Source organism: Dioscorea cayenensis, chromosome 11 (assembly GCF_009730915.1).
Source record: "Dioscorea cayenensis subsp. rotundata cultivar TDr96_F1 chromosome 11, TDr96_F1_v2_PseudoChromosome.rev07_lg8_w22 25.fasta, whole genome shotgun sequence".
NCBI classification, from domain to species: Eukaryota; Viridiplantae; Streptophyta; class Magnoliopsida; order Dioscoreales; family Dioscoreaceae; genus Dioscorea; species Dioscorea cayenensis.
This window is the reverse complement of record NC_052481.1, coordinates 2,750,135-2,777,703: the sequence shown is the minus strand read 5'-3', so window position 1 is coordinate 2,777,703 and position 27,569 is coordinate 2,750,135. Positions and strand designations below refer to the sequence as shown.

The 27,569-nt window shown below is 37.4% G+C and overlaps 1 long non-coding RNA gene across 2 annotated transcripts; it reads right to left on the bottom strand.

The window, feature by feature from the left end:
* Positions 1 to 15,714: 15,714 nt before the first annotated feature.
* Positions 15,715 to 23,297, bottom strand: LOC120271817. Of its 2 annotated transcripts, XR_005540059.1 has the most exons (6): positions 22,729 to 23,297; positions 22,470 to 22,670; positions 22,037 to 22,291; positions 17,202 to 17,524; positions 16,687 to 16,753; positions 15,715 to 15,813 (listed from the first exon to the last, which is right to left on the bottom strand). It is a non-coding gene; the product is annotated as an uncharacterized LOC120271817 (long non-coding RNA). The 2 variants fall into 2 exon arrangements; XR_005540058.1 differs by lacking the exons at positions 22,037 to 22,291; positions 22,470 to 22,670; positions 22,729 to 23,297 and having other exon boundaries at positions 17,202 to 22,028.
* Between the last annotated feature and the right edge of the window lie 4,272 nt (positions 23,298 to 27,569).

Here is a 27,569-nt window from a genome sequence, read left to right as displayed (position 1 = left end):
CTAACACATGGAAAATTCTACTCTTTTTTCCTCACTAGAGACTTTTTAGACTTTTTGGTAATGTTCAAGCTTTTCTAGGTCTTGAAGGCTTACTCTCTTATGCTAAATAATGGAGTAAAGGTTAGCTTTTAGTCTAAGTTCAATCTATTTATGGGCTGAGCTAGTTTAATTTTTAGCAATAACAAAAAGCACCACAGCCCATCAAAACTTTGTTTTCCCACTAATCACAGATGTGCTTGTTCATATCTTCCATTACACACCAAGAGATCTCAAGAAGGGACTAGGATGATATGAGTGAGAACCAAAATTTTAAGCAGATTGGCTCACGATCTAATCTAAATCTAGGGAGACATAGTTAATTTATCCTAGGAAAGAAAGAGTACCAGTCATGATTCCAATAATACTAAGGTAGGATCCACTTGTCCCTTAGTCCAAATGAACCTTCTACAAGAGACAAGATCAGAGGTTTGACAGAATTGGGGTCAATTGTTATGCTCTAACAATGTCTTTAAGGTTTAGGGACTCATCTATCTCACTGAAAAGACTCAGCTAACTCTGACTCTAATGTGAATTTTAATCCCTCAAACAGATAGAAAAATATGAAAGGTGGAATTTTTCTTTGAGAAATTGTTCATATCATCCCTCAAACTTTCCCACTACAAAAAATCCCTAGACTATTTCATATCCCCAAAAAGGCTTTTTTTTCTGACACTATCTGATAGCTTATTTTTTAGTATTTTATCAGAAATGCCCCTCAGCGATTTTAAACTAAAACACAAAATAACTGATGCAGAAAATGAAAAATAAGTAAACTGAAAAAAAAAGGAGGGATTGCAGGAGAAATTGAAATGTCAGAAAGACTGCATAGGATATTTGAAATGTTTCAAGGACTAATAAATAATTTTCTTTTTTTTCAAGCTTGCATTCCTACATTAAAAACTCTAATAATTTTATTTATTATTTTAAAAATAATATTCTTTATATTCCTCTGTACATATATCTCTTTAATAAGACTAAATTACCCACTTTTGCTTTTAATCTGGGAAAAAAATATAAAATAAAGAATGAGTCTGTCTTTTAACAGGATTTTAAAATTAATTCTTGGTTATGATTTTGAATAAATTGACTCAAATCAAAAAAATGAAAAACAAATAGATAAACGAAATGATGAATGAGACATATGATTCAGAGCCACATAAAAACCTAGCTACATATTACAAGAGCTATCTATTCACAAATGTGGCCAAATGAAACATTGTTACACCAATTAGTTCTACTAATGGGCATGCTCATGTTGTCCACTAGCACAAGAGTTGTAGTTTTCTGACTATTTCGAGTATTTGTTTCTTAGATCTGCCTTTTGATCCAATCAGAAATGAGTGGTCCATGGCCAATGTATTCTGTTGTCCTTAATTATATATATATATTAATTATAACAACAATAATAAGTCAATGGTCCTAATTTTTTTGGAGTTTGTTATAGAATTTTTTTTTTTAATTTACGTTGTTCTATAAAGAATTGAAAGACTAAATAAAGCAAGATGAAACATGTCATTTTGTAAGGTGTTTACTAAATATTTTTTAAGTCTATTTAAAAAAACCTTCATTTTTTTCTATGGGCATCTAGCCGTTGTTTAAAAATGTCCATACCATTTTACTCGATTTTGTTCTTAACGTGTTAGGAATAGATGACACTCTCAATCTATTTTAAATAAAGACATTATTTTATTAGTCATTTCTAATAATGTCTTATATTCATTTCAATATTTTCATTTTGAACACATCCAGCATGATAAGTATTTCATAACTAACATAATAATTGTTTTATAAAATTTACTATTCTGTGTGATGTCAGAGTATATGTGAGATGAGAAATGATTTTACCGACACTGTTTCGTAGTAGTTATAATAGAACCGAGATATGGCTTATTCAAACTATTTGGATTGTCTCAATTTAGTGATTTTGAAAATAAATGACAATAATTTTTTAATGTAATTATCAATCTATATCTATATCATATAATAAGCAAATCACAAAATTTATAAACCATGACTAAAAATGAGTCACATCTTGATTTTGTGATAATTACTATAAAACCAAGTTCACCCGATTACTTTTCCTTCTGGAGATATGATTAGCAAGGGAATGCATTATTAAAGTTAGCACTATTCTGTTAATAGTGCTTCATTCAACTTGACACTAGGTGGGACTGTCACTTCATTCAATTAGAAATGAGTGGTTTTCTGTTATTCTTTTATAAATAAAAATAAATAAATATTTATACATTACGGTTAATTTTCTTTATAAATCACTTAAGTTTGGTCAAATTTTATTTTGCTCACCCATATTTGATTTGTTTCTAAATGCTCACTCAAGTTTTTAATCCTTTTACTGGCGGGTCACCCGACTGATTAATGTTTTAATCAGCTGACGTGGAGGCTATGAGATCCTACTCAGCGCACACATCACATTATGTTGCCACATCATTTCCCTCTTCTTCTCCAACAACACATCAATCACCGGCTTTTTCTTCTCCTCCTCACTCCCACAGTTACTCCATCGCCGGCGCCGTTCATCCACCAAACTCTGAAACGACGCATCCATCTCCTTGTCCAACCTCATCATCTTTCTCTTCAACCCACTCACAAACCCTACCAATCTTGGAAAGGGCAAGAAGTCCTCCATGGCTGATGAGCCAGCCAACAAGAACACCTCCTCAGTCACCCTCCTTAGCTTCATCCTTTCTTCATTATCCCCTCCATACCTCTTCCCTATCAACACTACTGCCATCACATTCAAAGTCACACTATTCAATCTTTCTCTCAAGTAGATCTCTTCAGAACCATGTGATAGAGGTCACATAAAAGGTGATGAACTTCTTGGCTAAGTAAGAAGTTCATTACAGTAAAAGGTGGCCTATGATTGGGAGGGGAAGGGGGCCGATGGGAGGAAGAGGATGGGGTTGACGCTATCATCAGTATCAGCCATGGTCGGAGAAGAAGACGAAGGTGAGGGCGAATGTGATGATGGTGTAGAGGATGATGTGGTGTTCTTCATTAGAGGAATAAAATAGCTTTATTATTAGTTCTTGTTCACTTTGGTTGCTAGACAGGGACTCGATGATGTGGCAACATAATGCCATGTGTTCAACCACTTGAGTGATTAAAATGTTAATCAAGCCTCCACTTCAGCTGATTAAAACATTAATCAGTCAAATGACCCGCCAGTGAAAGGATTAAAAACTTGAGTGAGTATTTAGAAACAAATCAAACATGGATGAGTAAAATGAAATTTGACCAAACTTGAGTGATTTATAAAAAAATTAACCTTATATATAATATCTATAAATATATTATTATAAGATTGTATAGAGAATACATTATTAAGGTTTGGTACTAATACTTATTCAAAAAAAAGGTTTTGTACTAATATATATACATTCAAGTTGATGGTACTCAGTGGGACTGCCAATGCCTTTTCTTGTCATTAATTAATTGTTTATTTTCTGCAACTTGTTCGTTGAGATAATAAATGGATCAAAATTTATTTATCATGTTGAGAAAAACGTTGTTTTAGAAACGTGGGACGAGGTTTAGTTGAGATGTGCACAATACAAATAAAAATATTAAATATATAAAATAAAATAAAATTATAAATTTTAATAAATTTTATTAATCTGACATTGACCTGATTGACTAGGTAATTGAGCTGTTTAACCAGAAACGTGGACCATCAAATGACAAACCAGGTTTAATAACTATATATATATATATATATATATATATTTCTCTAACCAAAGATAAACTTTTACATTTTTTTATAAGAATTTAAATTTTTAAGGTAACTATGTTTCATAATCATTTTTTTTAATTTACTCATATTAATATAATTTTATTATTTTAAAAAAATTAAGATATTTAAGTTTTGTTTAATTTAAATAAAAAATTTATATTTTATGTTCCAGCAAAAACCCACTTTTGCATCATTGTGTTATATATATATATATATATATATATATATATATATATATATATATATATATATATCCAGAAAATTTATAAGGGTAAAATTGACATGTTACATAACTTTTATGTATATATTATATTTATATATAGTTATTTAGAAAATATTTTTTTAAGTTTAAGAAATTTCATTTTTTATTTAATTTAAATAAAAAATTGTGTTATATTTTTAATAAGGGAAAATTATTGTTCACCCATCGTAATTTTCAAAACTTCCCAAAAACCCCCTCCTATTTTTACACACCCCGGACAGCCCTTCCGTTAGTGTTTAACTTCCCTTTTACCCCCTACTGTTCACTTCAAATGGGTCCGTATCGTGAAATCTCATTTTTGGCCTTTGAAAATGGTGGGAAAGGAAAGCGCTAAAATCACGTCATGTTCAACCTTTTCGAGGGTTTTTCGCTTGGTTTCGATAGACAATGCCTAGGGAGTTGCATTACATCTTGTTGTTCTCCTCATTTCTCCTCATTTGAGTTGTTCGACTTCGATTCTGCGGTTTCGTAATACGGTGAGAATCTCTTCGTTGCTATCGGTTTGACCATTCCATGAGTGTTTATTATGGCGACTCATTTGTAGTAGTGCGGGTGAAGTTTATCATACCCGAAATATATAAATCGGTTTTCTCCAATGAGAAAATGAAGTTGATTTCCATCGGATTGGTCAAGTCGCACTTCATCTTCAAATGAGCTGTAGTCGATTTTATTGTCGAGGCAGAGCATGTGCCATTGTCGTCTCCGTTTGAAAACGAGTTCATTTCGTTGTAAAGTTCTTCTCGTTTATGGTTATCTATTTGTATATTTTAAATAATGTTTAACTATTTGCTATTATCCGTTTAAATATATTACTAATATGTTTAATAATTGTCATATCCGTTTAATACTTGTCATCTCCGTTTAACATTATCTTTACATGTATAACTATTCATATTAACGTGTAAATTCTCAAAGTCTCTGCGTAAAACGGTGATCTTTTTCGTTTGATCCGAATCGTTGGCGGTGTGCACGTGGCGGTGTGCAAGGTTATGGTATCCGTGCGTAAGAATTAATGACGGCATTAATTCTTATCGCAGTGACTATAAATATCGGAACACCCGATTCGTTAGTCATCGATCGATGTCGGTCCCAGCATGCGTTTAACTTTTTTTCTCGGATATGAAGAGTTAGTGCGCTGTGGACTTCACACCATAAATAACCGGGAAGAACCCTTCCCATGGACAGACCACTCCTCGTCAGTCCTCATCATCCTCCTCCTCCTCCTCCTCTTCCTCCTCGTCATACAGCTTCCCATGTGATGATATTCATCTGAGTCGAGCGAAAGTTCGAAGATGAACTCTATCACGAAAGGATGTTTCGTGAACCTCCTTCCTTATCTTGAGAATCAATCGGTACCGTAATCACGCAACAAGTTAAACTATCTTTTTCTCGCCCTAGGCGAAATGCTCGCATAATTGCACGAATGCGGAGGATTCTCCAGTGATTGGATGATGGGCGAGCAATTAAGTGAGCATTTTCGACTTGGGTAAGAAAAAGAAAGTTTTTCACGTGATTGCGTGATTGCGGAGGATTCTCTAGAGGAGGGAGATCAAGAAACATCCTTTAAGACGGGGTTGATATTTATCACTTGAGATTTTCTGTTACTGTTTAAGAACATTACGTCAGTGTACAACTATTACGTTATGTGTTTAACTATCAGGATCTTCGCTTAAGTCCGACCATGACACATTGATTAATAGTCGTTTTTCATGAATGTGTTTGTTTAACCTTTTTTTAATGTTGATGCGTTGTGCGAGGGTTCAAGTTGATGCGCATGTTTTTGCGACATGCGTGAGCATTCGAATGTCTGGACACTTGTTTTCGTTATCACGGTCGAGTCGTGAGTGTCCAAAGTCCGAGAGAGGATGTTGTAAATATTGTAAATGTTGTAAATGTTTTATAAATAAAACGAAACAAGCTTATTTGAATGTGAACTTACGAAATTTAAAGCAGAGACCTAGTAAAAAAACAATGTGGGAAACAAAAAGAACGTCATTGTAAACAATAGAAAAAGTTAAACAATACTCAAGTTACTCTTTAAACAATGACAACGGTGTTTAAGAAAATACGTAAAAGATGTTTTAAACAGGTGACCCGGGGAGGTACCCATCTTCAACGCGATGTCAGTGAAAGCATTCAATTTAAACAATAACATATATTTAAAATAGTTAAATCACTATATTTAAACGTTTTACGTATTATTTACATGATATAGACTTTATTTAAACCGGTAATCGTTATGTTAAACACTATATATATCCTGTTTTAAACATAAAAAGCTTGAGCGTTTAAACGAGATACTCATGTCGAGCAATGACAATATGTCTTCATCGCGACAGTGACATATATTTTTCCTTTTTTGCCCTTGGGATGGAGGGAAAAATACCGCCCAATCACATCACGTCTAGTCTAACCTCTATGCACTTTTTTGTCTTCATCGCGATAGTGATATATATATATATATATGCACTTTTTTTGTTTGCCCTATCCATTGCTGCTTTTGTTGTTTTACATCTTCTTCTTCTTCTTCTTGGCTTATTTTTTTATTCTTCATTTCATTTGGTTTGTACTAATTTGGTTTTAGACGATATATTATGGAGAGTTTTTGTGGTATTGCTAGATTCAACGGGGAGGAAAGAGTGCTAATGTTCACGGCTCAGACTTCTTGGGAGTTGGTGTTAGCTGAGATATGTGAGCGATGGGGTCTCGAAGTTTCTCTTGTCAGGGTTAAGTTCATCACACCAGATGGATATAAAATGGTTTGCCCAATAGAAAATGATGTTGACTTCCAGCGGATGTGTCACGTGCACTCCATCTTCAAATGTGCTGTAGTTGATCTTGTCGTCGAGATAGAAAATGTGGCATTGCCGAATCCTAATGAAAACGAGTTTTACTCGTTGTAAGTTCCTTCTCTTTTAATTGTTCCAGTTGTCTGGGGTCATTAGTGTTTAAATATGTCCGTCACTGGTTAACATCTTGTACTAGTCGTTTAAGTTATTACTTAACTGCTTAAGTATTTAATTTAACATTTAAATATTGTCATTATCACTTAAACATTATATTCTCCGCTTAACATATTGATCTTTTCATTTGACTGAAGTGTTGGCAGGAATTCAGATTCTGCGAGTGCTCCCGTTCATCCCCATGGTGACCCTAACGGTGTGGGTTGTCTTCCTTCCTCGTCAGATCATTCTGAAGTGCTGTCGTTGGATATTGGACAACGTTTTGACGGTGTCAAACATTTCGAGGATGTACTTGAAATCATGCAATCAAAAGGAATTTTGACTTCAAATTCATAAAGAACGAAAAAAATATCGGGTGAGTCATGGAATCGGCTACGATGGTTGTCATTAGGCGCCTTCATGTATCAAAAGAGTATAACAAAAAAATACTTTTCGAATCAAGACAATCAACTGTCACACACTTGCGGTGGTGGCATAGGTTTGGCGTCACATCCGAAAGCGTCCAAAAAATGGGTTAGTGCTGACGGTGATTCGGAAGCTCAGGACCGTCCCTTGCATAAGGCCATCGACATTCGAAGGACATGTTGCGGGAACATGGTGTCCACATACCATACAAGCGAGCTTGGTTGGGAAAAGAGCATGCCCGGGTGGTCCTCGACTGGCAGTGACATCTCGGCTATGACTGTTTGCTTTGGTATGTGGATAAAGGTGGTGAGACAAATCCCGGCAGCGTTGCGATCGTGGAAAGAGATGGTGATCATTTTAAACGTGCATTCTTTTCTTTCAGCGCGTGTATTGTGGGATTCAAGAGGGCTTGCAGGCCGCTGCTGTTTCTCGATGGTACCCACCTCCTTGGAAAATATCGGGGTACACTACTGGGTGCCACAGGGAAAGATGGAAACAATGGACTTGGTTCATATCTAAGTTAGGCGACCGATGCCAATTGGACTTGGTTCATATCTAAGTTAGGCGATGCTTTATATGAGGATGGAGATTATCATGAGATAATTACCTTCGTGTCGGACAGGTCCAAGGGCCTTGTGAGCGCAATTGCGAGAGTCTTCCCTTCTTCGCCACATGCATACTGTCTTCGACATTTGGAGGCCAATTTTATGAAAGCCAATGTCAGACTTGGGAAGGCATTGAGGGAAGAGTGCTGGTCTATATGCTTCCGCATTGCGTGGGCATCCACGGCTAAAAGATTTTGATGATACTAGTGAATGAGCTGCAGGCCACATCACCCGAGCTCATCATCTGGTTGATTAATAAATCGGATATGGCACATTGGTCGAATTATACGTTCGGGGGTGATCGTTGGGGTGAGATGTACTCAAAAAGTCGCGAGTCATTCAATGCTTGGATCAAGGAAGCTCGTCGTTTTACGGTGACGAAAATGGTCGACTCCATAAGGTCTGCGAATGTTGGTTTACACTTAACATTTAGTGTTACTCTTTAAACATTCTCAATCTTTGTTTAATTACACTTGTCTGACTTTATATATTAATCCTTTCGTTTAAATATTTACAATAATGTTTAAACATGTTTACGAGTATTTAACCATCACTGTCTTTTGTTTAACCTTATTTGCCGGGTTCAAGTTGATGCGCATGTTATGTAACCGGGCGTGAGCGAAAGTGAACAAATGGGAGACCTACTTATGCCCGGACATACATTCAAGGTAGAGATCAGTTGTTAAGACATGACCAAAAATCTTCGTGTTGAGTCATTGTGTCGATAATCGTGACGAGTGATCGACCGGTCATGTAGACTTTGTAGATCTCGCCATCGAACTCTGTTCACGTCGAAGGTAGCAAGTTTATGGTATCCCTTGCAAACACGCATACCGCAATAATGCGTGAGATAGACACCAACGTACATCGATTTATTAGCGGGTACTTCACATCGACAATTACAAATCGGGCGTATAAGGAAGCTATATTCGCCATACGCGGTAAACGACAAGCCTTCGGACGGAAATCGTGAGCTTCGTTTGCGACCGCTTTCAGCGACGAAGGCGGCTGGGCGGCCCTAGACGAAAGAGGATCGAGTCACAGGCGTTTGATGTCCGCGAGTTACATTGCGACGCTGCCATGGATCCGGTCAGCGATCGGCGATCTTTATGAGTAAGCAAATGCCGACTAGGCATTCTAAATAAGCCGACGATGACAGGGAAACATTGTGTATTGATGGGCAACTTTCCATATTTAAACTCTTACTCTTTACAAAGAATTGAATGTATTTAAACAGAGATATTGTTATTTTAAACGGATACACTGTAATTTGAAATATTTGAATCGATGTTTTAAACGATATATGGTATATTTAAACAATGAAACGGAAATGTACACAATTACAACATAAATTAAACAATGAAATGAAAGCCCGAATGGAATTTAACCTTTGCCTTTACAATTGAAAAACAAACAAAAATTTTACATTGAGATATACAAGTCGTGTTATTCCGAAACGAAAACAATGAATTGAATGTCCAGGTTTACATTCGAAAACAAAATTGACATTGAGATATACAAGACATGTTCTTCGGTCACAAATCTTAACCTACTTGTGACGACCCCCCTTTGTCATGGACGCCGGCTACCCTCCCCTCCTTAAGTATGCGGGTAACATATCTTAATCTGAGGTAAGGAACGTCTGCCCGTGTAGCCGTAACTTCTACCCCCAAAGTAATTGCTCGATAAACCGCATGACGTGGGCGGCGAATTGGCGCTCCTTGTTTCCGGCGTGGGGTTTCCATCGTCGATGCGAGTGGGTACTTTAGTCAGAGCCGACTCAGCCGAACTCCATATCGACACAATTGTCGAATAGATTCCGTTAGTCGAGATATGCAAGTTGAGATTAGAATACCGATTAAATACCAAACACTATTAACGGACGTAATTAAAGAACTTACCATGTCCAACGCGTCTTTATATCGTGACCCGGACATGAAGAATAATGCCTAGTATTCTTGTTTATCATTGTCGATGACGCAGCGACATGGAAGTGGCCATTCATGATTATCGGAGGATGACAATTTGAACTTCGCTGCAGAAGTTGCACAGCATCCCCGACCATAGCCATAATTGTTTCGTAATGCGTCGTCCCGCTTTGACATAAAAAGTGCAAGCGGTCTGGTGATGGAGCGCGCTTCTTGTAAGGATATGGCTCTTGCTCGGCGACTTTTTGTATTATGCATACTGAAAGCGTCCATCACATCATCTCGTGACCATCTCCTTCCCCTCAGCGGCGTGTACAATTTGTCCGTGTGGTGTCGACGAGTTATTCTTCCACATGACAGGTCTTTGAGGTTAAAGCGATAGTGGATATAATAAGACCATATTGTAAATGTTTAAAATGATATTATCAATTGTTAAATGATATTATATATAATTAAACGTTAAGTAGACAAATTAAATGATAACATAAAGACATTAAACACCATTAGAAAATCGTTAAACACTATAATAAAAACTTTTAAACACTATCATAAAAACTTAAGACTTACCTGCATCCATAGAAGCGGTTGAGGAAGATCCCTCATCAACTCCTCACTCATATTTGTTAAGACGAGACCAAGCCAATGGGAATAAAAGCTTTTTTGAGTCTGTCCGTCCCATTGTTGATTGGCCTTGATCATCTCTCTCGTTGCTCGGTCGGGGTCTTCATGGGGCAACGCTGTCGTTGCACCTTCACGAGTGTTCGAGCACCAGCGAAAGATCTTTCTTCGATGCGAGGACGACGGCGACAGCATCAACTGCAGACACATCCTTACATTTGTTCTTGTTGTGGGATTGTGCACGGCTGATCGCGAGGACGACGGGCGACAACATCAACCGCATGACACATCCTTACATGGTTGTATTTGTGGTGGGATTGTGTCCTCGCCGTCGTCAAAGATCGCCGGCCGTGGCCACGGCCCGCTACCGCAATGCATTCAACGATCTTCTCAACCGGTGGCCATGACGATCAACATCATTGGGAGACACCGCTTAGCTTGTTCTCTGATCCCGCAAGGATTGTGTCCATCTTTGATGTCACGCATCTCGTAGCCCGGTTCCACCGGTCCATCGATTCGATTAAGAAGAGAGTTGACGACCTTCTCAACCGGCGAGCAACGGCCACATCGTCTCGATGTCCTCCACCGCTCATGGTCATGTCATCAACGGCGGCAGACTCGCGAATGACGATCGCGTAGCGATGGTGTTGCTATTGTTTCATCGTCGTACGGAGCGGTGGAGACGAGAGCGATGATTGTTCTCTCTTTTTCGCAAGTTTCTTCGAATGTGGCCGTCTTGGAACGACCTTCCCGATGATGTCGTCATCGTCAAATTCCCGACGCCTCGCTCGTCCAGAGTGACATCTTTCGCCTAATATCGCAGGGTTAGGGTCGCCACGGTCGATGCCGCCATGGTCGGGGCCGCCACGATCGGGGGGTACCGTTGCTGCGTGGTAGGGGTTGTCGCAATCTGCCGGGCCGGGAGGGCTTCTCCCGAGATCGAGGATTGCGTGCTGCGTGGTGGGTCGGAAGTAGGAGAAACTCGCGTCGAGCGCCGCACGATAGAGGCTGCCCTCTCATCCTCCTGCCTTCGAGCAAGTGGTTCGGGAGCAATAGCATCCATCCCGTCGGTTGGCCCCAATAAATATTTCTTCTTCAAGATTCGCCGTAACTCATCTCAGAAACTAACATATGTAAACCAAACAATGTCAATAAATCATTCATTTTTAAACTATAAAAAAACTATATTTAAACAGATTGGTTATATATTTAAACGTTATAGAATATATTTAAACGGAGAACAAAAATATTTAAACCAAGTATGAATAAGTTTTTAAACGGTAAATACTAAAAGTTAAACACTAAACAATATGTTTAAACATTAAAGACTTATGTTAAACATTGTCCATGATTTATTACCTCTTTCCCATAGAGCGATGACAAAATGTTGGTTTCTCACTGCAGCTTGCTTCCGTGAAGTACTTTCACCGTAGCACAGACATTCTTGGGACCTTGCTAAAGCGGACTTTCTTCCCGCTCCGGTCGACTCAGAAAACCCGGACGTTAAGCGCGACCTAGCAACCCTTAATGTACTCCGTGTTGGTCTTCTTCCCGCAGCGATCTATCTTGCACTCGGGCGGTGCTCGTGGAATATCCTCCATAGCCACTTCGTGCGTCGCCTGCGCCCTACGCGTAGTCGCCCCTACGGGTCGGTAGATCATCGACGTAATCAACGATCCACTTCGAACCGAGCATGATGTATTTGGGAAGAGGACTGCACCTCATGAGGTACACCATCGAGTTTGACAAAATTATCTTCTTCTCCTCCGTCGAACAAGTTGCACCGTAATGCTCTTGATGGAGTCTCGTGTCTCTCGTATGTTTTTGATGAGATACCGCCCTTTCGACCGACTGGTTTTCTTCTTACGAAAGACGCATCGCGTCACCATCGCAACGCGGATCAAGAACGAGGGCCAAATCTTGAGGTCCGAAACTCGCAGAGAGCTTTCCCGATCCTAAATTTATTGGTGCGACCATCGTATCTTTGCAAAAAGAGAATCAAGAAGGGCCCTCTCTTGGTATATAGCTTCCACTCGAAATGAACAGCTGCAAACGGTGTCCTTCGAATAATCTCTCGTGTCGAGGGGTCATGTTATCTTTCAATTCACTAAGATCTCCACAAACCGGCTGTCAAATAGCATCGCCCATTAACTAGGTTGACCGCCATAATCGCAAGCCTCGCGATGCAATAACAACACATTCAACATGCGAGATTGACAAAAAGTTTAAGCGGAAATATAAAGTTTTAAACGGTAACCTCTCGCTTATTAAACAGTAGATATCAAATGTTAAATGAGACCCATTTTCTTAAACAGAGACTTTGAGAATACTTTAAACAGAGACAAACAAATTTTTAAACTCAGTAACATCTCATTTCTTAAACGTCCAACCTCATTTGTAAAAATCGCAAACTATATTAAACGAAAAGTGGAAATGTACATTATAAATATTACACAAATCATAACAATCGAAAAACTATTTCGATAGTGTATACATACGAAAATGCAAAACAAAAACAAAAACAAAAACCCTAGCCGAGAAATCTCCCTGCAGACTAACAAAACCCCAGTAGAAATCCCCCGCAGACTTCAATATCTTCCAACAAAAACAGAGCACAAAAACAAAACCGAAAAATCTTTCTTTTGTAATGTAATCAGCTAACATAAAACCATACTCAATACCTTAGATCGAAATCGATGAAATGCCAACTAGTTGCGTGGGGACTTCTCCTCTCGAGATACCCGTGGAAAGGGAAAAAGTCGATGAAATGCCAATTACAGAGGCTCACGCAGTAAAGACAACTTTCGAGAGAGCTTCGAAATGGAAAAAGTCAAGACGCGAGTTGAGAAAAAGCAAGTAAACGACTCAATAAATTCGCTCTCTGAGTTACCCTACGGAAACCCACCCCACTTCCTCTCAAACCGCCAAGATGACTGCAGCCACGACTCCCCATGCAAGGGCATTTTCGTCCATAAAATTTGAAACTCACTCTGTTCACATCCGTTACAGGCTTTGGGGGTTTGAAAAATATAGTGTTTAAAATGAGGGGGTTTTTAGGGATTACAAACTTAGAGGGTTTTTTTAACAATTTTTACTTTTAATAATTATTTTAACATTATGTTTTTCTCCACTTTTAGGTCCTTATATTGGATATATCCAGGAAATTCACAAGAGTGAAATTCATTTTGCATGAGCATAAGCATAAGCAACAAAGTGTGCTCCTCATGGTAAGCAATAAGCATCAACATAAAATAAAAAATTAATAAATAATAAAAAAAACTTCTTGAAGATTGTTAAATAAATGCCTGACAGAATACACAACTTCCCTCATTATTATTATTATTATTATTATTATTATTATTATTATTATATGTAGTCCCTCTTATCTTATTTATATGTCTTTTTTAAGAAGCTTTATTTTGTTTTTTATAGATTTTTATGTAGGTGTATAAAAAACAAAATAAAGCTTCTTAATTTTAGTATTTAATGTACTTTTCCACTGTTCAATAAATAATGAAAAAAAAATATTTTTTGAGAAAAGTAAAACATCATTTTGAGAGATAATAAAAGATACTCCTTCTATCCCCAAATATACGTCGTTTTATGGATTTGACACAAAATTAAGGATGCCATTAAATTTTTTAAAATTTACAATAAAAATGAACTAAATTATTAAATTAAACTGTATACCATTTTTTGGAAGTATGGATATGGCTCTCTTCATTTACATGATTCAGAATATTGAAGAAAGTAAAATTAAAAAAATAAAAAACAAATAAATATTATTTTAATATTATAAAATCACAACTATTTTGAAACAAAATTTTTTTTCACATAACCATTTATATTTCAGTAAAGTAGAGAAAATCTAATAAAATATTGATGGATTTCTAATAAGAATAATTTTTAAAAAAAATTGATACAATATTTTATAAATTTGAGATTATTAATTAATTTTAAGTGATTTTTTAAATTTTTAACAATTAATTAAAGTGGATATATAAATAATACCGAATGTAGTACTTTTGTAATATCTATCCAATATATATATATATATATAGAGAGAGAGAGAGAGAGAGAGAGAGAGAGAGAGAATAATTAAATAGGAAGAGTTATGTTTGGGAAAACTAGGGAGCAAAAGTGTTGTGTAGCTGACAAACCACATGCCATTTTAATGTCTCCATCCATGCACATTTTTCTTGTTTGGTTTTGAATGTTATACAACTCCAACCAATCCTTTATGGAAAAAGGACTTGCATGTCAATCCTCGTTTTAATGCACTCGGAACAATATCGCTAAGTTTTTTATTTTATAAATGGCCCAAAAAAAATTTATGTTTTCAAATTTTTTTATTTTTTTTATTTTTTAAATTATTTGAAAGTTAATTTCACTTATTTATATATATATATATATATATATATATATATATATATATATATTTGTGAGATTTATCTTGAAAAATATGAAGTTATTAAAAAAATTACAAAGACCTTCACTCTTTGCAAAATTTATTGCAAGGTTTTTTAAGGCCATTCTTATAAAGCATATAATTCCCGGTAAAGATAATTTTTTTATTTCAATAATTAATACTTAAGTCTATAAAGCTACTCAACAAGCGAAAAATTTTAATTCTTGTCACCCCTAAAAATAGGATAGTTAGCATTTTATGCACCTTAGGCATGCGGAAAAAAATTTCATGAACAATGACATAAAAGGGATATAATTAATTATATTTTTCTTTTTAATTTATCTCTGTTATAATGCATCAATTATATATATATATATATATATATATTGAAACAAAGAAATTTCATGTCATTTTTGAGAGTTTTCTCACACTTCACATTATTGTAGTATAACAAAATTTTATTATTTTACCATATTTATATTAAAAAAATAATAATTCTTTCTCTTACTACGTGAGATGTTAAAAAGATAAATTTATCTCATAATATTGATTGAAATGAATGGTTTGTCAACCTTATATAAACCATTTTAAAAAAATTTATTGCTTTTTATTTAATTTTTTTCCATAATATCATTAATTTTTCCTCGATCAAAATTATCACCCCTGTTAGTCCAACTGAGAACCAAAGTAAATAATAATAATAATAATAATAATAATAATAATAATAATAATAATAATAATAATGAATTACCCTTCTCTCCAGGATTATTGGCTTGGCTGAAATGCTGGTCACACATGGTTTTCAGTCAGGACCGTTGTGTTTGTGTGGTCCTAAAAAAACACAGAAAAACAAAGGTTCCTAAGCACAATACAAGAAGCATCTGTAACAACTGCAACTGGCAAGTAATTGGATGTACAGTACAAGAACCTTTTTATAACAGTACCATTCCCAAGGAAAAATAAGGAAAATTCCCTCTTTCCACCCACATTTTCAATGAACAAAATGAAAGAAATGAATTTATATACTCAGGCAATAAGTGCAGTAAATAATAGGTATCACTTAACTAAACGATTGTTTACATCATCTTAGAATCGATCATTTGTTTATCAGTAATCAAGACTTGTATCAGCAGATTTATTCTATGTGCAATCCGGATGACTGGCGTCTCATTGACCGGCTTAATATCATTAGAAACTTACTCAACTCAGTTGGTTCTCTCCGTATTCACCCCATTTTGGGCGATTGGTTCATTCCAGCAATTAAGTTGACGATTCATGGCAGCAGTAATCACACCATTGCCCTATTTCATCTTTGTCGTGATCTTCCTCGATGGATTATGAAATGCTTTTCTAATTGTGATTTCTTTTTCTAGTTCTTGTTTTTCATTGTTCTTTATTGTTCCTCTTTTGTAGCTTTATTTGTTGTTGTTTTTCTTAAGTTTTTAATAAATCAGCCTTAGGCTCCTTTCTTTAAAATTAAATTTTTAAAAAAAAAAAAACTAAACGATTGTTTGTGGATTCAATTATCCTTCACAAGCAAATGATGAACAAAAATAATGCTGAGTCATATTGCAAATTGGCATATGGACAAATATGAACTTCACAGCAATTGATAATAAAGAAATTGTCAGCGCAATGATATACTAATACAGCACATGTAATTGGAGATAAGTACTTGATCTAAAATATCATAATAAAACATACCTCCCGCTTAATATCATGCATGTGGCCCATATTTGAAGGTATTAACTGCAACACAGGCTCAGTTTTCCTACAATGCAAAGTTTTTGGATGTCATTAACATCTTTGTAATTCCAGTAACGAAAATGCAAGGCATCCACAATAGCCTCGGAATTAACTGTAATTCTCTTCACCTGAGCTTGCATTATTAACCTAAAAGTGAAAATGAGAAAAGAAAACGAAAAAGAAGTAGAAAACGAGCCTCTAAATTGTGAGGGGCAGCCATTCATTCCTTGCCATCAATCAGGATACGAAAAACAAGTGCTATATATCAGGGGTGTGTGCACAGACTGGGAATTAATCGTTCAATCCGGCATGAAATTAAATTTCATGTACTATACATGATTAAGAGCTTTTTTTTTTTAATTTAATAAGAGAGCTGACTAGCTGACAATACAACTAGATGAAATGAAACAAAGCACAAGCAACTAGAACGTTAGAAAACAAGGCCCCATTCTTGAACTGCATCTATGATTCACCTGGGAAGATCAAGGCCTTCACGGAAGAGGGAAACGCCGGGATGTCAATTGGCGAGAAAATCAGCAAAACCATTGCCATCTCTTGGGATCACCTCAACTGAAACTAGTGGGAATCGAAGCAACTTATCTTGATATCGTTAAGAGTCTCCTCCAACCACCAATTAATCCTCTATCATCTCTCTGATACAGAAGTTCAACTAGACTAGCACAGTCTGTTTACATGGTATCTACCTTCAATCTTCTGGCTGAGCATTGATCTAAAGCAAACATCAGCACTGCCGTCTCAGAACTAATACTTGACTGGGTCTCCAGAGACATAAACCCTGCCAAAATTGAATGGTTCATACAAGTTATTATTGCAAAATTTACCTGTTTTGCTATCCCAGGATGCATCACAAAGAACTTGTACACTCCGTCAAGAAAGATCTTGAATGTTAAGCTCCATGGGATTACTGGAACAGCCCATATAGTAATCCATTGCATATTGCAGACCTTGATGAAAGATTTTGAGGGAGTCTGGTTTGGTTCTTCTAAAAATGTAGTTGCACCTAGCTGTCCATATGGCCCATGCACATGAAGCCAACAGAGCTTTAAAAGAAGAGTCTCCAATTTCAGTACGAAATCTGTTCATAAGCCAGATTAACACCTGTTCCAGCTGATCCTGGACTTAGGACACTCCCAGATGATGTGTTCAGTGGTTTCAGGTATCAACTTACAGAAGGGGCATTCCAAAGCAGGACCAATGCCTAAGGCATATAAGAAAGCATAAAAAGGTACTTTTCCAGGGAATAGTTTTCATAGAAAAAGTTTCACTCTAGGTGCAACTTTAAGCTTCCATAGCAATTGCCACCCTGTCCAATTCTGATTAGAAACTTTCTGATGATTGAGGTGGCTATACACCACTTGAGCAATTTTACCAGCTACTGGGAACCAGACCCAATGTTTGGGACCAGAGTGATTCCAATTAATTTTAGAATTTCTGCTCATATCAATCTGGCTTCCGAGAAGATGTTAAATAGCTTCAATATTGAAGGCCTGACCATTGATAAAATCTTGGAAAGAAAGGGATTCAATAGGAAGACACATGTTGACATAGGTGGGCTTGTAAGAAATTGGAAGATCAAGACACCAAGGGTCTCCCAAAAGATTGATGTCCCTTGGATTACTCATGTTTATCCACAAATTTGGCTTAAGAGTGGCAGCAATTTGGCAAAGAGATTTGTAAAGCCAGGAAGCTTTCTACAGGCAAGAGATATTCCAAATCCTGAAATCACCATACTTGGCTATGAAAATAGAAACCCACAATTTGTCTGCAGAATTTAAAAGATCAAAAAAGTGTTTGGTCATTAGAGCAACCTTGCCATTCCTTAAATCTCTAACACCCAAGCCCCCCTCAAACTTAGAAAGGGTAGTATTGTTCCAGGAAAATGAGTGGAAGTTACTTCTATTGCCACCCTTGGCCCATAAATGAACCCTAGCAATTTTTCGAAAAGTATTAGTGATGCGTACTACAAACGCACGGGTCGTTCAAGTAGTAAATAAATATCGTCCCCACAAGGACTTTGTTGCTAATTACCAATTTCTTGCAATTAGAGTTATTTAGACGAATCGCTAGGTATGTGAATTGTAGAAATAATAAGCAATGAAAACTAAAACTAACAAAATTAAGGCTACTAATGGCTGAGATGATTAATTCAAATTGCAGAGGCTTCTCGTATTGAAGTTCACCACAATAATAGATAAAATACTTTGTATTGACTCTTTCTTGGTTAAGTTTAATTGCTTTGAAAGTGGTATACCCTAGGATACTCACTATTTCCTTTCAGAATATAACGCGGTATCTAACTTAGAACAATTCCTACTTTCGTGGTAATTGAATCTAATTAGATCCTTTAAGTTCTATGGCATCCATTAATCCTCAAGAAATCATAATCTAGGACTTCAAGTTCAATTCTAGGGTTCCAACTCCTTAGTTCACCTTTCGGTTCTTCCTTTAGCATCTAAAATCATGCAAATATAAGGGGTCCAACCCATTCACAAGCATTAAGTACCATAAAATTGAATCAAAAGCAAATAAACATTTATAAATAATAAAAGTCAATACATAGTCATTTATCTAAACATTGGGCTAATCTCAATCCTAGAACAAAAGATCTACTCACTCATGTTCAATTTATAAGCTAAAAGGTTCATATCCATCATAGATCTAAACATGGAATAAATCAAAGAATAAGAAAGAAGAAATTCTTAATCCTTCACGCGTGATGTTCTTGTAAATCGATGAATCTCTCCCTTGATCTTTGTCTTCTTTCTCCTCTTTAATAGCTTTAGATGATCTTCAACCCTTAGAAAAATCGTCTCCTTGTTCTCATAGCCCAAACATGCCTTGAAATTCTTTTTCTTGGCTTTATATAGAGGAGGGTTAAATTAGGGTTGTGATGGAGGCAAAGATCCACGGCTATGTTAGCTGGCATGAGTGGGTTGGGCTTTTTCTAGGGTTTAAGTCTTTTAAATTTCTACACCACGATCCATAGGTGTAATATCTACCATAGATCGCCCGCATTTCAAATAAAGGCCAAATTCCACTTATCTACATGTAAACTAATGAAGAAGAACAGTAACTTGAACTAAAAGAGTGAAATTGAACTAGAAACATGGAGAAAGATGCATGATCAACTAAGAAATGAAACCTAAATCTAATAAAAATATATTATAATTAATTACTTATCAATCAGCCATTAGGAATGAAATAGCATGATAGCTGATAAATGGGGATGCTCAAGAGAGAAGAGTTAATCAGTACAAGCCTACCAGCTTGAGAGATAGCTTCATGATTCCAGGCATTGGTTGCCTTATTAACTCTATCCACTAGAAATTGAGATTGTCTAGTAGTCAACCTGTTGGAAGAAATGTAAGCTCCAAGGTACTCAAAAGGAAAGCTTCCCAGGTTCATACCTAGAATTCTACCATTAGCACTACAGAATTTTTTATTACACCAAGAAAGGACAGGGAAGGTGGATTTAGAAAGATTAGGAGCTTGACCCAAGAAGTCTCGATACATATCTAGGCAAAATCTGCAGAACCTGGCAGCAGATCTAATAGCTTTAGTGATAATTAAAAGGTCATCGGCAAAGAGCAAATGATTGAAATTAATCTCTAAACAATCATCAAACCCAAAATCCTTTTCAAATGAAGAGCATGGTTCATGATAGCTATTAAATTTTGCGAAACCAAAATAAAGAGATAGGGTGATAGAGGATCCCCTTGTCTGACCCTTCTACTAGCTTTCATCCACTTGCTAGGTTGACCGTTTATAATAAAAGACAAGCTAGCCAAGGATAAACAAGCCTTGACCCAAAAAATCCAAATTTTGGGAAAGTTCATAGACCTAAGGGTGGCAAGAATAACGTTCCACTCAAGGGTATCATAAGCATTCTCAATCTCAACTTTAAATATCATCCTAAAGGGACTATCGGTATCATTTTCACGGAAGTGAGCCACTTCTTGCATAACCAAAATGTTATCCACGGTAGACTTAGTGGCCAAGAAACCACTTTGTTCTTTGCCAATAAGTTTGTGGATGATCAATTTAAGCCAATTGGAAAGAAGTTTCGAAATAACTTTATAACAGACATTGCCGAAAGAAATAGACCTAAAATCACTAATTTTATTGGGATTATTAATCTTAGGGGTCAACACTATGTACATCTTACCTAAGAATTAGGAAGAGAAGCATGCCAAAGGAAATAATCAATGGCTTTAAACAGATGAGTCCCAATTAAATCCCAATGATGTAAATAAAATTCCACATTGAGACCATCGAGTCTGGGACTTTTACCTTCACCCATAGCCCTAATAGTGCAATAAACTTTCCTCTTGGTCACAGGTTTAGTAAGGGCCTGGTGATCCTCAATAGAAAGCATGTTATGATCAATAGGAAGGGCTCTAAGAATATCACTTCCAGAAAAAGCACTTTTAGAGTTCCAAACGTTGGAGTTAAAATTAATGAAACAATTTTCAATATCCTGTTGCTGAGAGCAAAGAAAACCCAAAAGTCATTCAAAGAGAAAATTATATTGTGATGATTATGAATATGAGCAGCTTTGTGAAAAAAGATTGAGTTGGCATCCCCATTGTTAAGCCATAAGAGCTTAGCCCTGTCAACCCATTTGATGGAGCTTTGTTTAAGGTGGGTTGCATATCTGTTCTGAAGGGAATGAAGGGTATTAAGTTGGGAGAGATTAAGGCCAGCTGAACACTCAATATTCTCTAAAGCACTGATCTCTTCTTCAGTATTCCTAATATCATACACTAGAGAAGTCAAACCAGATGTCGTCCAACTTATGAGGTTCTGTTTGGTCTTACAGACACAATGTGAAAAAGCATGAAAAGGGAGGTATTACAAGATAAATTCCAAGCCTTAGCAACAGAGACACGATAAACATTATACTCCAATCAATAATTATCGAATTTAAACACCTTTGTTTTTTCTATAAATGTAAAAATTTGCAACCAAGAACAAGGGGGCATGATCAGATATAATTCAAGATAAGTGTTTATTAGAGTAATAAGTAAAATTAGAAATCCAATCAATGTTTGCAAGCCACATATCTAACTTGGCCAGTCTTCTCCCTAGACAAGTTTGGCCACTGCACCATGTATGGATGGGGTCAGAGAAAACAAGGTTAAACAAATGATTTCTAGAGATGAAATTCATAAAATAATGGGATTTCCAAGCATAATGATCAAACCGACCCCCATGATGCTCATTATCAACAACTATAGCATTGAAATCACTTGCAATTAACCAAGGAAGGTTATAAGATTAGACATACCAGATTAGTCTTGCCAAAGCTTCTTCTGAAGAGTAATGTTCTGGGCATTATACACAACTGACAAAATCCACTCCGCAGGCTTACTAGAGAAGATAACAAGATGTATGGCTTGTCTAGACAAAGCAATTGGGGTGACAAAGCCAAGCCATCATTTCCAAAGCACAATAATACCCTCAAAGAAACCTAAAGCTGGAATAGAAGCCCATTCCCAATTCCTCTTGAATTTGTTACAAAACCTCCTACAATGCATTATATCTGCACAGGTCTCAACCAAGCAAATAATATAAGGAGTTAGATCTGTAATAAGTTTTTCACCCTATCAACAATTCTTGAATTAGAGGCGCCCCGACAATTCCAACAAATGAAATTCAGAGATTTCATTAAAGAGCAAGGAAAAGGGAAAGGAAATAAAAATTAGGTTTGAGAAACAAACCGTCTGTCTCTCTTAAGGGTTGAACCATGTTTAATAACTTCCCTTCAAGCTATAGCTTTCAATTTGATTTCTTTTTGATAGTGTTCCAAGGTCATCAAACCATCTAATTCATGTCCACGAGATCTTCTTGAAAGCCTCTTGTCGCCTAGTTCATCCCGTTCATCTTCCTCTATATTGAATCTTGATGGGGACCGGATGAACCTAGGATTGAAAAAACTTTATCAACCATGATATTATGGCTATTGAAGTTAGGTTGTACCTGTGGATTAAGATCCTTTGGCTCTTTCTTTTCCTGTAACGAGGAAACCAAGAGTGAGATTGTTGCATCCCTGGTCCTTTCTGAACAATCGATTGCCAATAGTTGCTTATCAACATAACTATTGGGATAAAGATTAGCAAACTCCAGATGGTTAGGGTTACTGTTTAAGATGCTCATTGTCTTTGAGGAATAGCCACCAGATCCACCAGGATTGTGAGAAGACGACTCTCTTTTTTCCCAAACATAGGGTTGATGAGGAAAATCATCTTCACCTGATGGTTGATCAAGATCCATATCCCTAGGCACATAGGTATGAACTCCACATGCCGAACGGAAGCATCGTCTTCCACCACGTGCTTGAGATGGTTCCTTCTCTTCTTCCTTGAGCCAGCACCTCAGTCTCCATTATTCTAGTGAGATTCCGGGCCACAAAACTTACCACAGCCTCACCCTTGATAGGGCTAAGCAATCATCCATGCCCTAAAATCATCTGAATGAAAAGTGTGAAGATAGGAGAAATAGTTTGTATATCACATTAGTAAAGGAGTACAAGGATATATATAGAGAAATATTAGGTTTTTGTGGTATGGGCCCAATATGACCCATTAACCAAATATAAACTATAACATAATTCTAACACTCCCCCTCAAGCTGGAGCATATATATCGAGCATGCCCAGCTTGTTGCATAGATTACTAAAGACTTTAACATTTAAACCCTTGGTGAAGATATCCGCCAGTTGCTCAGACGACTGGGTATATGGCGTAGAGATGACTCCCTTCAGTACCATATAACGAATATAGTGACAATCAACTTCCACATGCTTAGTACGCTCATGGAATGTTGGATTATTTGCAATGAAGATGGCGGCCTGGTTATCACGCAATATCTGCATAGGTATTGTGATAGGGAATCCCAACTCAGATAAAAAAGACTGCACCCAAACCATCTCACAAGTTGTCTGTGCCATCGATCTATACTCTGCTTCTGCACTCAATCACATTCTGTTTCTTGCTTCGCCAAGTAACCAAGTTTCCACCGACATACGTACAGAAGCCTGACGTAGACTTTCTGTCTCTTCTATCACCAGCATAACCCGAGTCAAAATATGCTGCAACGTCTAGGTGACCATGATTCTTGTAGAGAAGACCTTTGCCGGGAGCTCCTTTAACAAATGCAAGAACTCTCAGAGCACCCTGCCAGTGAACTTCTCGTGGCTCATGCATAAACTGACTCAGGAGTCCAACTGTGTAACATATATCAGGACGAGTAACAGTTAGATAAATGAGCTTGCCAATCAGACGTCTGTATTGACCAGGATCTTTGAGAAATAGGGAAGATGTCTCCCAAAAGGGTGGTGACTGCTCAATAGGTGTACTCTTTGATTTACAACCCAATAAACCAGTCTCCTCAAGTAAGTCCAACACATACTTCCGCTGTGAGAGCGTCATTTTTTCTTTGGCATATGCAAACTCAATACTAAGGAAGTATCTGAGTCGTCCCATGTCTCGTGTAACGAAATGATTCATTTAATGCTCATTAGTTCTCTGAATGCCCTAGCGATCGCTACCTGTCAACAAGATGTCATCGACATATACCACAAGTACAACACAACCAAATGAAGTGTTCTTATAAAACACAAAATGATCCACATTACACCTGCGAAAACCATCAGCAACTGCAATTACACTAAATTTGTCAAACCATGCACGAGGACTTTGTTTCAGACCATAGATCGCTTTCTTGAGCTGGCAGACTAGATTCTCCCCCTGAGCAACATACCCCGGAGGTTGCTCCATAAACATTGTCTCAACTAAGTCTCCATAAAGAAAGGCATTCCTCACATCAAGTTGACAAAGTGCCCATGATCGATTCATAGCTACTGACAGTAAAATGCGAATGGAATTCAGACGAGCAACTTGTGAAAAAGTCTCAGCATAATCAACACCATAAGTCTGAGTAAAACCACGGGCCACCAACCGGGCTTTGTAGCGATCAACTGTACCATCCGCTTTGTGCTTGACAAAGAAGACCCATCGGCAAGTGACGACGTTGGCATCAGCAGGGCGAGGCATAAGCTCCCATGTACCACGAGATCTCAAGGCTTCCATTTCCTCATCCATTGCCGTTTGCCATTGTGGAAGCAAACGTGCATCCTGGTAGTTCCTGGGAATTGACTTAGCAGACAAGGAAATAGCAAATTTGCGGAAGGACAAGTGAAGATTATCATAAGAAACAAAAAGGGAGATGGGATGTTTAGTACAAGAACGAATACCTTTGCGAAAGGCAATGGGAAGATCAAGAGACGGATCTGCATGGTCCGGGGAGAGGACTGGAGGGGCAGAGCTTACGGTGGTACACGTTGGCGTCGATGATAAACCTGTCCAAAACGACCATCATCTGTATCTAATGGAGGAGGCGTCACACTAGGCATAGGCACAGGCAGAGGGACCGAAACAGGGATGGGGAGAACAATATCAGATGACGTAGTTAACATATCGTGAGAAACTGAGTTAGAAAAAAATGATTGAGACTCAAAAAAGTGGCATCCATAGATACATAATACTTCCGACTAGTCGGGATGAAACAACCGGTATCCACGTTGGATGCGGGAATAACTAACAAAGACACATTTAAGCGCACACGGGCGCAACTTGTCCAAACCAGGAGTTAAATCTTGAACAAAACCAACACAACCGAAAACACGAGGGGATAAGTGAAACAGCTAGGTATCAGGTAGAAGACGACGTAGAGGAACCTCTCCCCCTAAGTGTGCAGAAGGCATACGATTAATAAGATAAGACTATAGTTAAGATAGCATCAGGCCACAAATACATAGGAACATTACGCTCTACTAAGAGAGTGCGTGCAACATCCAAGATGTGACGATGCTTTCTTTCAGCAACTCCATTTTGTTGAGAGGTGTGTGGACAGGTAGTTTGATAAATAATCCCAAAGGACGCACACAAAGAATTTACAGCAGAAGAGACATTCTAAAGCATTATCGGTGTGTAGACATTTGAGAACAGTGGAAAATTAATTTTTTATTTCCAAAATGAATTTTTGAAGGACATCAGCAATAGACCGACGGTCTTTTAACAAATATACCCAAGACACTCGGGAAAAATCATCAACAAACACAACATAGTAACGATGACCAGAAATAGACGCGACCTTAGAAGGTCCCCAAACATCACAATGAACTAAATCAAATAACGACCGACTAGACACTTGAGTAGAACGTTTAAAGATAACACGATGATGTTTACCCAACTGACACGACTCACATTGAAACGACTCGACCCGAATCCAAGGCAAAGTTTGTTGAAGACGACTAAGAGAAGGGTGACCCAATCTACAGTGCCATATGAGTGATGACTTGGAGTCAGAAACAGATGCTGCTAAACCACGAGGAATATCATCACGCACCAACGTATACATGCCGTCACCACGATTACGCCCCAAACCAATCCTTTTCCCAGTCTACAGATCCTGAAAAATACAATAAAAAGGGAAAAATGTTACACTACAATTCAAATGTTTGGTGATCGCAGAAACGGATAGCAAGTTAACAAGAAATTCAGGTACGTAAAGAACATCATTTAGTCTAAGCTGAGAGGAATCCTGCACAACTCCCTCTCCGGACACTAAGCACGATCGTCCATCGGCAATTGCCACAGAACGAAAAATAGACAGAGATAGATTTTGGAAAAAAGGTTTTGTACCTGCCATGTGAGAAGAGGCCCCAGAGTCAATAATCCAGGAACTGTCCCTGAAAGCAAGAAAGGCATTACCTGAGGAAATAGAAGAAGAGACTGTGGTGTGAGACCCTGTGCCATGTAGCTGCTGGAACCGTGCAAAGTCAGCTTGAGAGATAGTGACAAACAGTTCAGCACTAGAAGTGGGTGACGGATCAACCACCTCGGTATTAGCATTGGCCACTGCCGGGCGACCATGCTTATCCCAACAACGATCCTTAGTGTGGCCTGGCCATCGACAGAAGGTACACACAAACCTATTCCGAGAATCACCACGGCCAGCTCCTCGACCACCACGAGAAAAGCCTTTACCACCACGCCCACGAGAAGCTAACAACTATTTGCATCATCCTCTGCATGTGCAGTAGTAATAGTTATAATGCTTTGTTGTAGTCTACTGTTGGAGCTACTGGCAAGTGCTATATATATGTCTCGCATGATAAATGCTTTGTATCTTATAGTATGCCTCTCTTATACACTTGTTAGAATCTTATCAAGCTAATCAAGACAAATGTTAGCCAAGGAAGCAGAGGAACAAGGCTGGGTCTATAAACATCATTAATAGCAGCAACTCTACTTTGAATGAAGATCAAAGAACAAAAGTTTAAAAGATACTCTTTGTTTGTTTGATCGGGAGAACACATTTTATAGAGGTACACTCTGACCTAGCCCTACAGTAAGTGCTTTCATGTAGTGGATTACGATTGAGCTTAGCACTTAATAAGATAAATGGTTGTAATTACGCGGATATTATAATAATATACCTTCGGAGATCTCACGTATTTGGAGACAATTGTTAGGCCACTGTTGTGAGAATGCATGGGTAAACTCTCCACAATATTGAGCACATGGTCAAGAAGGTCCCAAACCCTTCTCGCTTAAACACTATGACACAGGATAGGCTAGGCAATCACATTCAGACCAAAAGGCAATCACAACTTGAAATAAAGCACTAAGCTAAAAAATGAGAATAATTAATCCATTGTCCGATTTCCTAGAACTTATCTAAGCAAAGTTTGACTCCAAATAAGAGAAAGACTTATTTAAACTAGCATTAATTTAGACTTCAAAACATATTGATAA